This window comes from Ambystoma mexicanum, chromosome 4p (assembly GCF_040938575.1).
Source record: "Ambystoma mexicanum isolate Mex_15411 chromosome 4p, UKY_AmexF1_1, whole genome shotgun sequence".
NCBI lineage: Eukaryota > Metazoa > Chordata > Amphibia > Caudata > Ambystomatidae > Ambystoma > Ambystoma mexicanum.
This window is the reverse complement of record NC_090927.1, coordinates 838770320-838785268: the sequence shown is the minus strand read 5'-3', so window position 1 is coordinate 838785268 and position 14949 is coordinate 838770320.

Here is a 14949-nt window from a genome sequence, read left to right as displayed (position 1 = left end):
TGGTGTCACACATGGATGTTGGTTCCAGCTGCATGTATCAGCACTGTGTACATGTGCATGTGCGTGTATTTGACATGGGTGCAACAGTGATGCAACATGGATGCATGTGAGACTGATATGTAGAAGACTGATTGCCAGATGTGACATGGATGCCAATCCCATCACTGCAACAGTTGGCGGAGGTGTACACATGCATGTAAGTGTGGTGGCGTGTGTGCATGTCTAGTGCACTCCCTGTGTTTCATCTGATGTCTGGCTCACGTTTGTCTGCTCATGCTGTTGTATGTGTATGGATGGTGCTGGCTATTGCAATATGGCTGTGGAATAGCTCATGTGTGGGAGTTGCAATTACATGTGGGTTGGGGATTGTGATGCCATGTCTGAAGTTTAACAATGCCACTCATGTACAACTGTCATGTGTGTATGAGTCCATTGTACAGTGCCCTGATGCCTGTCTCCTATCTCTCCCTATCTGCAGCGTCAACTGATAAAGAGGGCGTAAAAGGTGCTGTGGAGCACAGTGGCAGGGATTGCACCGCCAACCGGAGACGCAAGGCCCGGCTCCCCACCCAGGTTGTCATCTCGTCGGGGAGTGAGGAGTCCGGTGCCGCGTCCCAGGTGGCAGCTGCCGAGGGGAGGTCCAAGAGGCGGAGGTTGGAGTTGGACTCCTCGGCAGCCGAAGGGGCAGCTGAGACCCCACAGGGCCCGACGGAGGAAGATGGCACAGAGTCATCCAGGTTGGTGGGGGGTTTGGTGGAGGAGGAGGCCATGCAAGGGACAGAGACGGGGTCTGGAGGTGGAGATTCCACTGGTGCTAGTGGTGCAGTGCAGGGGCAGGGACACGAGGCAGCACAGGCCGCCGCGGAGGTGCCTGTGTGTAATCCTGTCCCCGATCCTGTGACTGCATCATCTTGCACCAGCAGGGATACCTACGTCCAGACCCGTTCTCAGGGAGGGGATTGGCTTACACCAACTGGCCTTCCTCTCCCTGCGGATGTGGCTATCCGGCACCGGGTTGAGCCTGTCCTGGGTGGGGTGGCGTTGCGTCAACGTGCCATGCGAGCTGACCTGCAGTCTTTTCATGAGGAGACTGCACGTCTTATCGCATGGCTCGTTGACCGCGTTGACCCACTGGGACAGGTCACCCAGGCCGGATTCCCCCGTTTTCTGGACCTTGTTCCGACCCCCTCCTCAACTGAACCCTCTATGCGCCAGTCGTCCTCCGTGCCATCTTCCCACCCATGTGTCACCTGGGTGCCCTGTGGAGCTGCCTCTGACCCTGCGGCCAGGCTGGTGGAGGACACATCCCTGCCACAGTTGAGAGTCGGACGTCCAGCAGGGGTGGCCATCTCAGCAACTGCACCCCAGCTGGAGGAGGATGTGCAGGCAGCAGGAGCCAGGGCACAGGCAGCGGCACAGCAGCAGCAGCAACAAGGTGGGAGCCATGATGGCTCGGGGCCTTCATCATCGGAGGGGCAGGCATCGGCCGGAGGGCAGGAGGACCCTGGACGGGAAGTGTCTTCCGTGTGGCAGCAGTTGGGCCATGTGATAGATGCCGAGCGGCAGCGGGCGGAAGAGGCACGGCTCACGATGGTCAGGGCGGAGAACTCCATGCGTAGGGCCCTGAGGTGGGCCGAGTGCCTCAAGGCCATTCGCAGGGACCTGGAGTTCCAGATGTCATTGTCCCTGCGAACCCTCGGGGCCATGGAAGAGGACCGCCTCCGGAACATCGAGCAGGAGTTCGATGATGCCCTGGCCCGGGAAATCAACATGTGAGCCGTTGGACTTGCCTGCTGCCCTTGTAAATAGTTAGATAGTATTAGGTTTCCTTTGGTCTTTTCTTTATTTTGGTTGCGCTTGGACAATGCACCACGTTTCTGTATATAGTTTGTCATTAGGTAGTATTTGATAGGTTTCATTTCTTCAGTTGGGATCATGGACCCTGGATTGTTCATCTGTATTTAGTTCACTATTGGATTCATCTTTTTTTTTTATTTCCCCATGGAGCAATGGTTTTCACTTTGTTTTTCCCTTGGATTTGATTTTTTGAACTGTGACTTTGGACATCTTTCCTTTGGATTATGATTTCTTATTTTTCATTATTTTACGGACATGCAGCTTTTATTTTTTAATTCCCATTGTTGTTTGTTTGTTTTTAATTCCATTCATGTTGCTTTTAATACATTTTTTTCTTCATACTTCGATGTGTGGTATTATCTCATTGGTTTCATGCGTGTCATGATATGGGTTTTGACATTCACTTGCACCCATTGTGTGTGTGTGACGGACTTGTGTTCATTTACATACTTGCCATTGGGGTTGTATCATGGAATTGGCATTTCTATGTGGGTGGATGCAATACTTGGGTGGGTCTTTGGCATGTGGAGGCTGGCCATAAGGGCCAGGGATCTAGATTGTGATGACGTGTTGGCTGGGGGACATGTATTGGGGCCTGCTGGCAGGTGCACTGCACTGCTTGGGGGGTGGGGGTGCAAGGGGACATGAGTGGGACATGAGTGGGGGCCTGCTGGCAGGTGCTCTGCACTGCTGGGGGGTGGTGGTGCAAGGGGACATGAGTGGGACATGAGTAGGGGCCTGCTGGCAGGTGCCCGGCACTGCTGGGGTGTGGGGGTGCAAGGGGACATGAGTGGGACATGAGTGGGGGCCTGCTGGCAGGTGCCCCGCACTACTGGGGGGTGGGGGTGCTGGGGGACATGAGTGGGACATGAGTGGGGGCCTGCTGGCAGGTGCCCCTGACTGCTGGGGTGAGGGGGTGCAGGGGGACATGAGTGGGATATGAGTGGGGGCCTGCTGGCAGGTGCCCCACACTGCTGGGGGGTGGGGGTGCAAGGGGACATGAGTGGGACATGAGTGGGGGCCTGCTGGCAGGTGCCCCTGACTGCTGGGGGGTGGGGGTGCAGGGGGACATGAGTGGGACATGAGTGGGGGCCTGCTGGCAGGTGCCCCTGACTGCTTGGAGGTGGGGGTGCAAGGGGACATGAGTGGGACATGAGTGGGGGCCTGCTGGCAGGTGCCCCTGACTGCTGGTGGGTGGGGGTGCAGGGGGACATGAGTGGGACATGAGTGGGGGCCTGCTGGCAGGTGCCCCTGACTGCTGGGGGGTGGGGGTGCAGGGGGACATGAGTGGGACATGAGTGGGGGCCTGCTGGCAGGTGCCCCTGACTGCTGTGGGGTGGGGGTGAAGGGGGACATTAGTGGGACATGAGTGGAGGCCTGCTGGCAGGTGCCCCTGACTGCTGGGGGGTGGGGGTGCTGGGAGACATGAGTGGGGGCCTGCTTGCAGGTGCCCCTGACTGCCGGGGGTAGGGGTGCAAGGGGACATGAGTGGGGGCCTGCTGGCAGGTGCTCTTGACTGCTAGGGGGTGGGGGTGCAGGGGGACATGAGTGGGACATGAGTGGGGGCCTGCTGGCAGGTGCCCTGCACTGCTGAGGGGTGGTTGTGCAGGGGGACATGAGTGGGGCATGAGTGGGGGCCTGCTGGCAGGTGCCCCTGACTGCTGGGGGGTGGGGGTGCAGGGGGACATGAGTGGGGGCCTGCTGGCAGGTGCCCCTGACTGCTGGGTGTGGGGGTACAGGGGGACATGAGTGGGACATGAGTGGGGGTCTGCTGGCAGGTGCCCCTGACTGCTGGGGGGTGGGGGTGCTGGGTGACATGAGTGGGACATGAGTGGGGGCCTGTTGGCAGGTGCCCCTGACTGCTGTGGGGTGGGGGTGCAGGGGGACATGAGTGGGGGCCTGCTGGCAGGTGCCCTGCACTGCTGGGGGGTGGGGTTGCATGGGGACATGAGTGGGACATGAGTGGGGGCCTGCTGGCAGGTGCCCCTGACTGCTGGGGGGTGGGGGTGCTGGGGGACATGAGTGGGGCCCTGCTGGCAGGTGTCCCTGACTGCTGGGGGGTGGGGATGCAAGGGGAAATGAGTGGGGGCCTGCTGGCAGGTGCCCCTGACTGCTGGGCTGTGTGGGTGCAGAGGGACATGAGTGGGGGCCTGCTGGCAGGTGCCCTGCACTGCTGGGGGGTGGAGGTGCAGGGGGACATGAGTGGGACATGAGTGGGGGCCTGCTGGCAGGTGTCCCTGACGGCAGGGGGGTGGGGGTGCTGGGGGACATGAGTGGGGGCCTGCTGGCAGGTGCCCCTGACTGCTGGAAGGTGGGATTGCAGGGGGACATGAGTGGGGGCCTACTGGCAGGTGCCCCTGACTGCTGGGGGTGGGTTTGCAGGGGGACATGAGTGGGACATGAGTGGGGGAATGCTGGCAGGTGCCCCACACTGCTGGGGGTGGGGGTGCAAGGGGACATGAGTGGGGGCCTGCTGGCAGGTGCCCTGCACTGCTGGGGGGTGGGAGTGCAGGGGGACATGAGTTTGTGATCAGTGGTGCAAGCGGACAGGTGGCTTGTTTGGGATGCATGGCCATGGTGGATGGGCTGCCTGCGGGACATGACCAGGGGTGCGTGGTAGTCCCCTGTGGTGTGGTCTGTCTGCAGGGGCCGTGGAGGGTGTAGAGGGAACATCTAGGAGGACCCACACTGCCAATTCACGTGTCGGACTCCCCTGCACCCCCGAAATACACGTACCTCACTCGCACAGGGCCTATCGCGTTTGAAACTTGCCCGCACCCCAGTAATACACGTACCCTGCTGAAATCGCGTGTGGAACTTCCCGCGCACCCCAGTAATACACGCACCCTGCTGAAATCGCCTGTGGAACTTCCCGCGCACCCCAGTAGTACAGGTACCCTGATGAAATCGCGTGTAAAACTTCTCCGCACCCCAGAAATACACGTCCCCTGCTGAAATCGCGTGTGGAACTTCCCGCGCACCCCAGTAATACAGGTACCCTGCTTAAATCATGTGTACAACTTCCCCGCACCACAGAAATACACGTACTCTGCTGAAATCGCGTTTGGAACTTCCCGCACACCAGAGTAATACACGTTCCCCACTTGGCATTTGCTGTTTGGCAGCCCTGTATACTGGCCCTTCACGATGAATTGGGAATTTTGATGGCTTTTCCTTGCGTGAGGGCGTTCTTGGGGGCGTAACTGGCGCTGATGCAGGGTCGCTGCGCCACTCTGCGCCATTGCTGATGTTGGAGGCTGAAATCCATGAATACGCTGTGCGCGGATATCGATTTTACCGCATGCGGCTGGCGCAGACATTCGCACGCGCACACTGTGCGCCAGCCGCGTGTGCCACTTTTGTGCGAAATTCTATGAATTACCCTGCAAATGTGTTTGCATGCTGCACAGAATTGTGCGGTGGGGAAGAATATAACATTCCTTGTGCTCAGCCTATCTGCATAAGTGTGACAAATCCCTCAGATCAGATACACAGGTGCTAAGACAGATATTTATCATGGCTGCATGCAATAAAGCAACTTGTTTCCAATCAGGAATGCTGGGAAACGATTTCTGAGCGTGGTTGCCATGAAATCGACCCGTCATTAGCACCTGCTAAAAGCAGACAGATTACATGGTGAGCCATTTCAAATGTTGCCCGCTTTGGATAAACAGTAGGGGGCATTTACAGTTTTGTTACAGAACTATGTTAAAAAAAAAAGAAAGTGTCAATGCACTTTCACCGGTTTTAACACTTTTTCTTTGAACTTTGTCTTGCAAATGCTGAAAATAAATTGCAAGTAGGGCAAACAATTGCACAGAAGCGCAACCGCTGGCAGTCACCTGTGTTCAATTAACACTTTTAGGAAAATGAGACTGTATCTATTTGTCATGCTGAATAATTCTAAATTTAGACCACAATGGTAATGGGCGGTGATGATAGGGACACATTAGTTTCCTTTTTGTCAGGAGCAGATACAGTTGGTGTTTACTAAGGTGTACCAGGCTACCTGATGAACTTTTTGCGGTGCTTCATTAATTTTTTATATACATCCCAAATTCAAAATCTTTCTCTACATAAGATGAATCTTCTGCATGGGAGGCACACAAAATCATCCTATGATAATATCTTGGTGAAGAGCGGCAGCCCTTGAATTAAACCAACATGTGCTCGAAAACTCAGGCAGCAAGAAGAATGCATTGCATTTCAAAGCCCTCTTCAAATGAAAGCAGTGAATGAGTTTCTGAGTCCTCTCCGATTAGCTGAATGGTGGGGCAGTGCAATAGTCTTCAGTAGAAACACCATGCATCAAACCGGTCCATTAATCAAAGAGGAGGGACGCTTCAGTGTTCACCCATCAGATCCTATTATTGGGGTACATCTTCCAAAGTCACTAACAATAATGTGCAGTCACATTATCTCATAGTCAAGACTGCGCCTAGCTGCAATTTCCTAAGTGTAAATGGTCAAAACAGCCTCTCTGGAGCAGGCACCTCTATCAAATTATCAAGCTGAATGAGCCAACTCGCCACCATTGTTGCTGCTTTATAATTTCCTGTCATTTTCCTAAAGAACTCCAAATAGTTTCGACCAATGAAATTCAGGATTTTTGCACTTTTTCCAGCAATTGAGCTCTAGGCATTTTGCAGCCAGCAGCACAAAGGAGAAACCTTTCTCCAGAACTCCTATCCCTCAAAATGGCGTCTCGGCATTAGAATTTGAGATAATCACATTTTCCTGACACTTTCCTACTGTTGCTGGCCGTTCGCGCTGATTCTTAGCGTAAGTTCCTGTCAAAAGTAAAAACAATCACATGCCATAAATGTGACAGGAGCATGTCACAACGCAAACCTCCAATATTGTACTGTGATCTCACTCTTCCTTACCCCAGTCAAGTTCCTTTTTTATATCCAGCATTAACAAAGCTGATAGCTTGACCTTTCAATTGATTATGAGCATATATTTCACAGTTACCACTATTGTTGTCCCTCTTCCGTATCACAATCGTAAAACTATGAGTTGACTCCACACCTGGGAGAGAGGTGCTTCGCAAGCCCCTATAAAAAATAATTGGTCCTCATTTCTTAATTGCTTCCCTAAACTGGGTATAAAAGCACCTCTGGCTCACCAAGACTTTCCAAGACTTCCTGTTTTTTTGTGTCTCTGCCAGAGGCAGATTCACGCCCCTACTCCCTCTCCGGCATCTCATAGTTAAATAGTATTGCACTTTTTGGACATGAGTGTGCATATCTTTTTGCTTTAGTTATGTCCTTCCCTATTAAGGATATTTCCTGGCCATACGGAACAAGAGCTTGTGTGCAATATTCACTCAGACAGGGGTGACTCTTAACATGTTGAGAGCTCTGCGGTCATTACAACCTTGGTGCTAAGTGCACCAACTTTACCACCATGGTGTAAACTACGTTTACACCATGGTGGATGGCGGATTTACCGCCCCACTCCAAGGTGAGTGGGGCGGTAAATCCCCATTTCCCATTTTCCCTTCCCCATTCCCATTTTTGCCCCATAGGGCATAATGGGAGTGGGGAAGGCGCTAATTACGCCGCCGTAAATTACGGTGGTGTAATTCGCACCATGGCGGGTTAGCGCCATGGATTTTAACGCCTGCTAAAAGCAGGCGTTAAAATCAGAATCAGGCGTTAAGGGTTAACGGTGGCGTTAACCCTTAACGCCTGCCTGAGTTGTAATGAGGGCCTATGTGTTTGTATCAGTAAGGTGGAGCGATTATCTAAATTACACATAGTACATAATCTGCCATGGTTTGCATTCTGTAGAAGTTGCTGAAATGGAATGGATTCACAATTAGGTATGGATACATACACAAATCGCTCATTTGGGATTTGTTCCTGTGTCACATTGTTACAGGGAGTGCATGTATGTTTCCACATGTATGAAATCTGGAAGATTTCATTTATAGCTATGGTTTTGTTTTCCAGTACTTGTAGTAAGTACATTAGAAATTCTTGTGGATCTTCTTGTGAGTTTATAGTGAATCTCACCATACCAGCACAGTAGTCCAATTCTTGTCTTATTCCGTGAACACTATACGTGTTGTCAGGATTGTGTGTTGCGTTTCTATGTAGGACTAACATTTGCAAACACAATTGGTGTGTACTGTGTAAGTAAATATTGTTAACAATTGGTGGCAATTGAAATAGAATGTTCATTGCTACATTTGCATAGCAACTTACACCAGTTTCATTTGAAAATTTGAATGGACCAGCTAGTTCTGTCTCTGAGTGATTTTTTCGGAGTTTCTGTTCCTACTTTGAAGAAGTACCTGATGTACTTTCCCTAATAGGTTCTTCTTTGCTTGTGGTAATTGAGGAAGTTTCAGCTTCTTTTGTTTTCTTTGAAGGATTTGCCGTCAGATTCTGTTGCATTTCTGTTTGAATTAGTTTTCCTTTACCACGTTTTCCTTATTTCAGATATGATTTCAGATGGGGGGTGTACATTGAACGCAGTCTATTGTATTCTAAAATGCAAGAGATATCAGCGTTCAGTTTACTTGCATCAAAGTTGATGAGAAATAGACAGTCACGTGTACGTAAGCGTATTTAGGGGCCGATTCATGGAACAAACGTGCGCCGTAAATCTACACGCAAGCAGGCGCAAGCAGGCGCAAGCGGAAAAAAAAAGTGCGATTCATGGAAGTCCCTGCGCGTGTACACCCCGGGATGTGCGCCAAACCCGTGCATGGCGCACAAGTCACTGCAACATCCCGAAAGGCGTGCGCGACGCGCACAGTGAAAGCGCACAACCTCGGCGCATACACCAGAAAGTGGGCGGGACACGGGGCGTAACGCGCGGAATGGGGAACAACGCGCGAAAATAAGGGCGTAACTGGGGATGTACTGCAGGGAAGCAGATGGAACGCCCACATGCACTCGAACCACACGTATTCATGGAATCGAATAGGGCAAAGCCACGCACAGCCAAAGACACGCACAAGCCGAAACACATCCGCCACACGAAGGCAGGCGGTAGCGTCCCTGCGCATTACAAAAGTGGCAACATACAGCAATTGGGCCTGTGCGAGCGGGCTACGTGTATTTCAGGGGTTCGCGTGAACTTTTTCACGCGATCAGGCCTGGGGGAGCGGGCTACGTGTATTTCAGGGGTTCGCGTGAACTTTTTCACGCGATCAGGCCTGGGGGAGCGGGCTACGTGTATTTCAGGGGTTCGCGTGAAGTTTCTCACGCGATCGGGCCTGGGGGAGCGGGCTATGTGTATTTCAGGGGTTCGCGTGAACTTTTTCACGCGATCGGGCCTGGGGGAGTGGGCTACGTGTACATCAGGGGTTCGTGTGAAGTTTCTCACGCGATCGGGCCTGGGGGAGCGGGGTACCACTCACCGTCTGCCTTGCATGTAGAAGAACGGGTAGCCAACACCCGCTGTGAAGTAATAGCGTGTGAACCCCAACGGATGGAAAACACACGCACCGCACGAAAAGCACGTACAGAACAGTGTAAAGGCACGCGGGATCTCCAAGCCCTGCCAGGGCAACGCCCGTGCGCAAAACGTCACAGACGCGCTTACGCTGTAAAGGCCTTTGGTCCAATGAAATTGCGTACACGTGCTGACGCGCTTACGCGCTAAGGGCCTTTCCTCGATTTTCACGCTGACGTGCAGGATTTTCACGTGCCAAATCACTCCGTATCAAGCTGGCCACGCAAAAACACACGGAAGACCACGCTCCTGCCCAGAAGGCCGAATTACTGCCCCCCAGTGCCCCGAGCAGCCTCCCACGTGCCATCTGCTGCTGCCTGCCTGCCTGCCTGCCTGCTGCCACCGTGCCCTGCCATTTGGTGCCTGCACATCAGCCATCTGCAGGGGTCCAGTTGCTGTGTCCACCCCTGCTGGAACAGAAGACTCCCGACTCAGATAACATCGCTCCACAGCCCAGCCCCAGGACCCAGTTGCCCACCCACTCCTGCCCCTGGGGTTGCCATGTTGGGCACATCCACATCTGGCACCAGTGGCAACCCCCGGCCAGAGGGGCAGAGGGGCACCAGCTTCACTGCCACCGAAGTTGGTGTCCTGGTGGAGCAAGTCCTGGGGCAGTATGATGCCCTCTTCGGATCGTCCCGCGCCAACAAGGAAGGATGGGAGAGGATCTGGGCCGACTGTGTGGTTGCCATCAACGCGGAGGGGGTGGCAACCCGCACCATCTAGAAGGTCAAGAAGCGCTGGGAAGACATGAGGTCCAGGACCCTCATGAAGGCCCGGCGCCTCGTGGAGGGGGGCCGGGGCCGCATGAGTTCCATCCAGATGGGTGTCCTGGAACGCGTACACCCAGCACTCCACGCCCAGATCCTTGAGAGGGAGACCCGTCTGGAGTTGAGCGGTAAGTGGCCAAGCATTGCTGTATGAGACAGGGCATGTTGCAGTGTGCTGGTTGTCTGATACTTGCCTGTATGTGTGACATAGGCCATGTACGCATGTATGTGTGCAGGGACATCATGGTAATGCATGTGCGACCAGTAATGTGTGAACCGCACGGTTGTTGCATGTGCTTAAATGCGACATGGGGAGCCCTATGCAGATTGTACACATGAGAGCATGGCAGTCTCTGTTCCTGGACATGGGTGGGGGTGAGGGATGGTTGCTGATGCCAGGTACATATATGGTGTCCATGTCTGTGTGCCTGACCTGCGTGTCTGTGACTTGTGGATGCCATGGATGCATGACACATGTCTGTGACAATGTACAGATTCACTGATGCAGCCTAGTCATCAATGTATCCACTGTGATTGGGGTGTACGGGGCCAGATGGATGTGACTGAGGTGAAGTGTGTGCATGTGATAGGCATGACCCATGATGCATGTGAGTTCCATTACATTGTATGTTTCGAGAGTCCATTGGACATGTATGGAAATGTCCATGGCATGCGCCATGACTGTCACTGTGTGTGTTTTGCCTGGACTGACACATGTGTTGTGGAGGGACATGATGGAAGTGTACTTTGACAGTGGCACTCATCTGCTATTGCTTCCTGTCTAGGGGACCATTTTACAGTACCCTGATGCTTGTGTTCTATGTCTCCCTCTACGCAGCGGCTAGTGAAGAAGAGGGCGGAGACGGCGCTGTGGAGCAAGGCGGCGGGGATGCCCCCACGCTTCAGCGGAAGGGGTGGGTGAGCCCCCACAGGGGCCTGCTACGGCGGAAGACGGTGAGGAGCCATCCAGGTTGGTGGTTTCCACAGAGGAGGAGGAGGCCGCCACTGAGGCGCACATGGGGCCTGGTGGGGGCATCCCTGCTGGTGCAAGTGGTGCAGTCCAGGGGCAGGGGCAGGAGGCAGCACAGGTCACCGTGGAGGGGCCTGTGCATGTCGCATTGACCCTGTGGGTGCACCACCATGCACCAGCAGGGATGCCCCGTCCCAGGCCCGTCCGCAGGTAGAGGGGATGTCCATGTCATCTGACTCCACTCCACCTACGGATGAGGGGACCCCTGGCCGTATGGAGAAGGTCCTGATTGGGGTCGCGATGCGCACGGCTGTGATTCGTGATGCCGTGCGTGCTTCCCAGGAGGAGCACACACGTCATCACGAAGAGCACCGTGCCGACGTGGCCCAATTGGGATCGTCCATGTTCGGGGGTTTCCTGCATGTGTCGGCCAATCTGGCGGCCCTCTCCTCCTCTGTGGAGACTATACGCCAGTCGTTCTCCTTGCCGTCTTCCGGCCCAGATGCCACCAGGGCCCCCTGTGGACCTGCCCTGACCAATGCAGCCAGCTCGGTGGGGATCCCATCCCTGCCACAGTCGGGAGTCAGAGGTCCAGCAGGGGTGGACACCACAGCAACTGTACCCCAGCAGATGGAGGATGTTCCGGCATCATCAGACAGGGCACGTGCACGACGGCGTCGGTGGATTCCATCAGCCTGGATGCCGTCGTGCTGGCAGAGGCAGTGGCGTCGGAGGCAGCAGCGGAGTCAACGTGGGAGGCATCATGGCTCGGGGCCATCAACATCGGAGGGGCAAGCATCGGCCGGAGGGCCCAGGACGGGAAGTGTCTTCCGTGTGGCAGCGGTTGGGCCAGCATATAGGTGCGGAGCGGCGGCGGGCGGAAGAGGCGCGGCTCACAATGGTCAGGGCGGAGAACTCCATGCGGAGGGCCCTGAGGCGGGCCGAGTGCCTCGAGGCAATCCGCAGGGGGTTGGAGGAGCAGATGGCGTCGTCCCTGCGGACCCTCGGGGCCATGGAAGAGGACCGCCTACGGGACATAGACGAGGAGTTTGATGATGCCCTGGCCCGGAACACCACGGAGTGAGCCGCTGGACTTGCCCGCCGCCTTTGTATATAGTTCTTTAGTTTTAGGTTTCATTTGTTTCTTCTTATGATTTGGAGTCGACGGACACAGCTCCACTTTTTGTATATAGTTGCATTTTAGTTAGGGTTTTTTGTAGGTTTCCTTTGTTCAGTTGGGCTCATGGACCCTTGGATGTTTTGTACATAGTTCTTCATTGGATTGTTTTATTTTTTTATTTTTGATTTATTCTCCATGGAGCAATGGTCTTTGCATTTATTTTTATCTCTGGGATTGATTTTATTTTTAATGTGACTTTCAACAACTTTTTTTTGGATTTGGATTTGTAGTTTGATTTTTTTGGACGGACATGCAGCTTATCTTTTTTTCATTGCCATTGTAGTTTGTTTCATTTCATTTCCATTCAATTTTTTTTAATACAATTTTGTTTTCATACTTCACTGTGTGGTATCATCTCATTGGTTTCATGCATGTCATGTTGGGTGTTTTCCCATTCATTTGCAACCATTGTGTGACGGACATGGGTTCATTTGCTTTATGAACATTGGGGGTGTAACATGTAATTTCCATTTCCATGTGGGTGAATGGGTTACTTGGTAGGGCCTTTTGGCTGTGGAGGCTGACCATAACGCACATGATTGGGGATTGTGAGGACCTGGGTGCAGGGGGACATGAGTGGGGGCCTGGTGGAGGCTGCCCCTGGTGACTGAGGGGGTGGGGGTGGTGGGAGACATGGGTGGGGGCCTGCTGGCAGGTGCCCCACAGTGCTGGGGGGTGGGGGTGCTGGGAGACATGGGTGGGGGCCTGCTGGCAGGTACCCCACAGTGCTGGGGGGTGGGGGTGGTGGGAGACATGGGTGGGGGCCTGGTGGAGGCTGCCCCTGGGGGCTGGGGGGTGGGGGTGATGGGAGACATGAGTGGGGGCCTGGTAGTGGGTGCCCCTGCACTGCTGGGGGGTGGGGGTGCTGGGAGACATGGGTGGGGGCCTGTGGAGGGTGCCCCTGGTGGCTGGGGGGTGGGGGTGCTGGGAGACATGGGTGGGGGGCCTGGTGGAGGCTGCCCCTGGTGGCTGGGGGGTGGGGGTGGTGGGAGACATGGGTGGGCCTGGTGGCAGGTGCCCCACAGTGCTGGGGGGTGGGGGTGCTGGGAGACATGGGTGGGGGCCTGTGGAGGGTGCCCCTGGTGGCTGGGGGTGCAGGGGGACATGCGTTGGTGGGCAGTAGTGCAAGTTGACATGTGGGTTGGCTGGGGGGCATGGCCATGGTGGATGGGGTGCCTGCAGGACATGTGCAGGGTAGGCCCCTGTGGTGTGAGCCACCTGCAGGGGCTGTGGAGGGTGTAGAGGGAACACCTGGGAGGACCCACACGTGCAATTCACGTGTGGTGCTCCCCACGCTCCCCTGAAATACACGTACCCTGCTCGCACGGGCCCAATCGCGTGTGGAAATTCCTGCGCACCCCTGAAATACACGTACCCTGATGGAATCGCGTGTAGAACTTCCCCTGCACCCTGAAATACACGTACCCTGCTGATATCGCGTGTGGAACTTCACGCGCACCCTGAAATACACGTACCCTGATGGAATCGCGTGTGGAAGTTCCCGCGCACCCCTGGTATACACGTACCCTGCTGATTTCGCGTGTGAGACTTCCCCCGTACCCCGTAATACACGTACCCTGATGGAATCGCGTGTGGAACTTCCCGCGCACCCCTGAGATACGCGTACCCTGCTCTCACGGGCCCAATCGCGTGTGGAAATTCCCGCGCACCCCTGAAATACACGTACTCTGATGGAATCGCGTGTGGAACTTCCCACGCACCCCTGGAATACACGTACCCTGCTGTAATCGCGTGTGTAACTTCCCCTGCACCCTGAAATACACGTACCCTGCTGATATCGCTTGTGGAACTTCACGCGCACCCCTGAAATACACGTACCCTGCAGAAATCGCGTGTGTAACTTCCCATGCACCCTGAAATACACGTACCCTGCTGATATCGCGTGTGGAACTTCATGCGCACCCCAAAATACATGTACCCTGATGGAATCGCGTGAGGTACTTCCCGCGCACCCCAGTGATACACGTAGCCCGCTTGCTGTGCTGGTACAGGGTTAGCGCAGCCCTTTGCGCTGGATTGGGTATATTGATGGCTTTTCCCTGCGCGAGAGGCGTTCTTGGGGGCGTAACTGGTGCTGCTGCAGGGTCGCTGCGCCACTGTGCGCCACGGCTGGTTTTGGTGGCTGGAATCCATGAATACGCTGTGCGCGGAATTGGATTTTAGCGCACGCGGCTGGCGCAGGGATTCGCACGTGCACACTGTGCGCCAGCCGCGTGCGCCACTTGTGCGCTGAATTCTATGAATTACCCCCTTAGTCTTGTTGTGGCTTGCTCACACATGGGTAGTGTCATACAATGTACGACTAGTTTGTCTGTGGAGCAAATTTCCATTATTGGTTGCATTTCTTTTTTTAACATTGTTTCATTGAATTTGAAACAGCTTGCAAGAGTTGGCATTAAGGCCATACATTGACATTTTTGTGCGCTAATTGTTCCATAACATCAGTAGCACATGCATTATCTCCATAACGTGCATGAATGTGCCGGTTTTTCAATATTGCTTGAGATTCTTGAGATAGTACACCAACTCTAATACTTTTTAAAATGTTGGCGTAAGTGAGATCTGCAGATTGACGCATGTTTTCTTTTAATTCTTTGTATTGGAAAGGTTGCCAAAGGTTCACATTTCCTATGCTGCCAACAGTTTTACGGCAGAGTTTGAGTCCTAAGGTTTCAAAAATA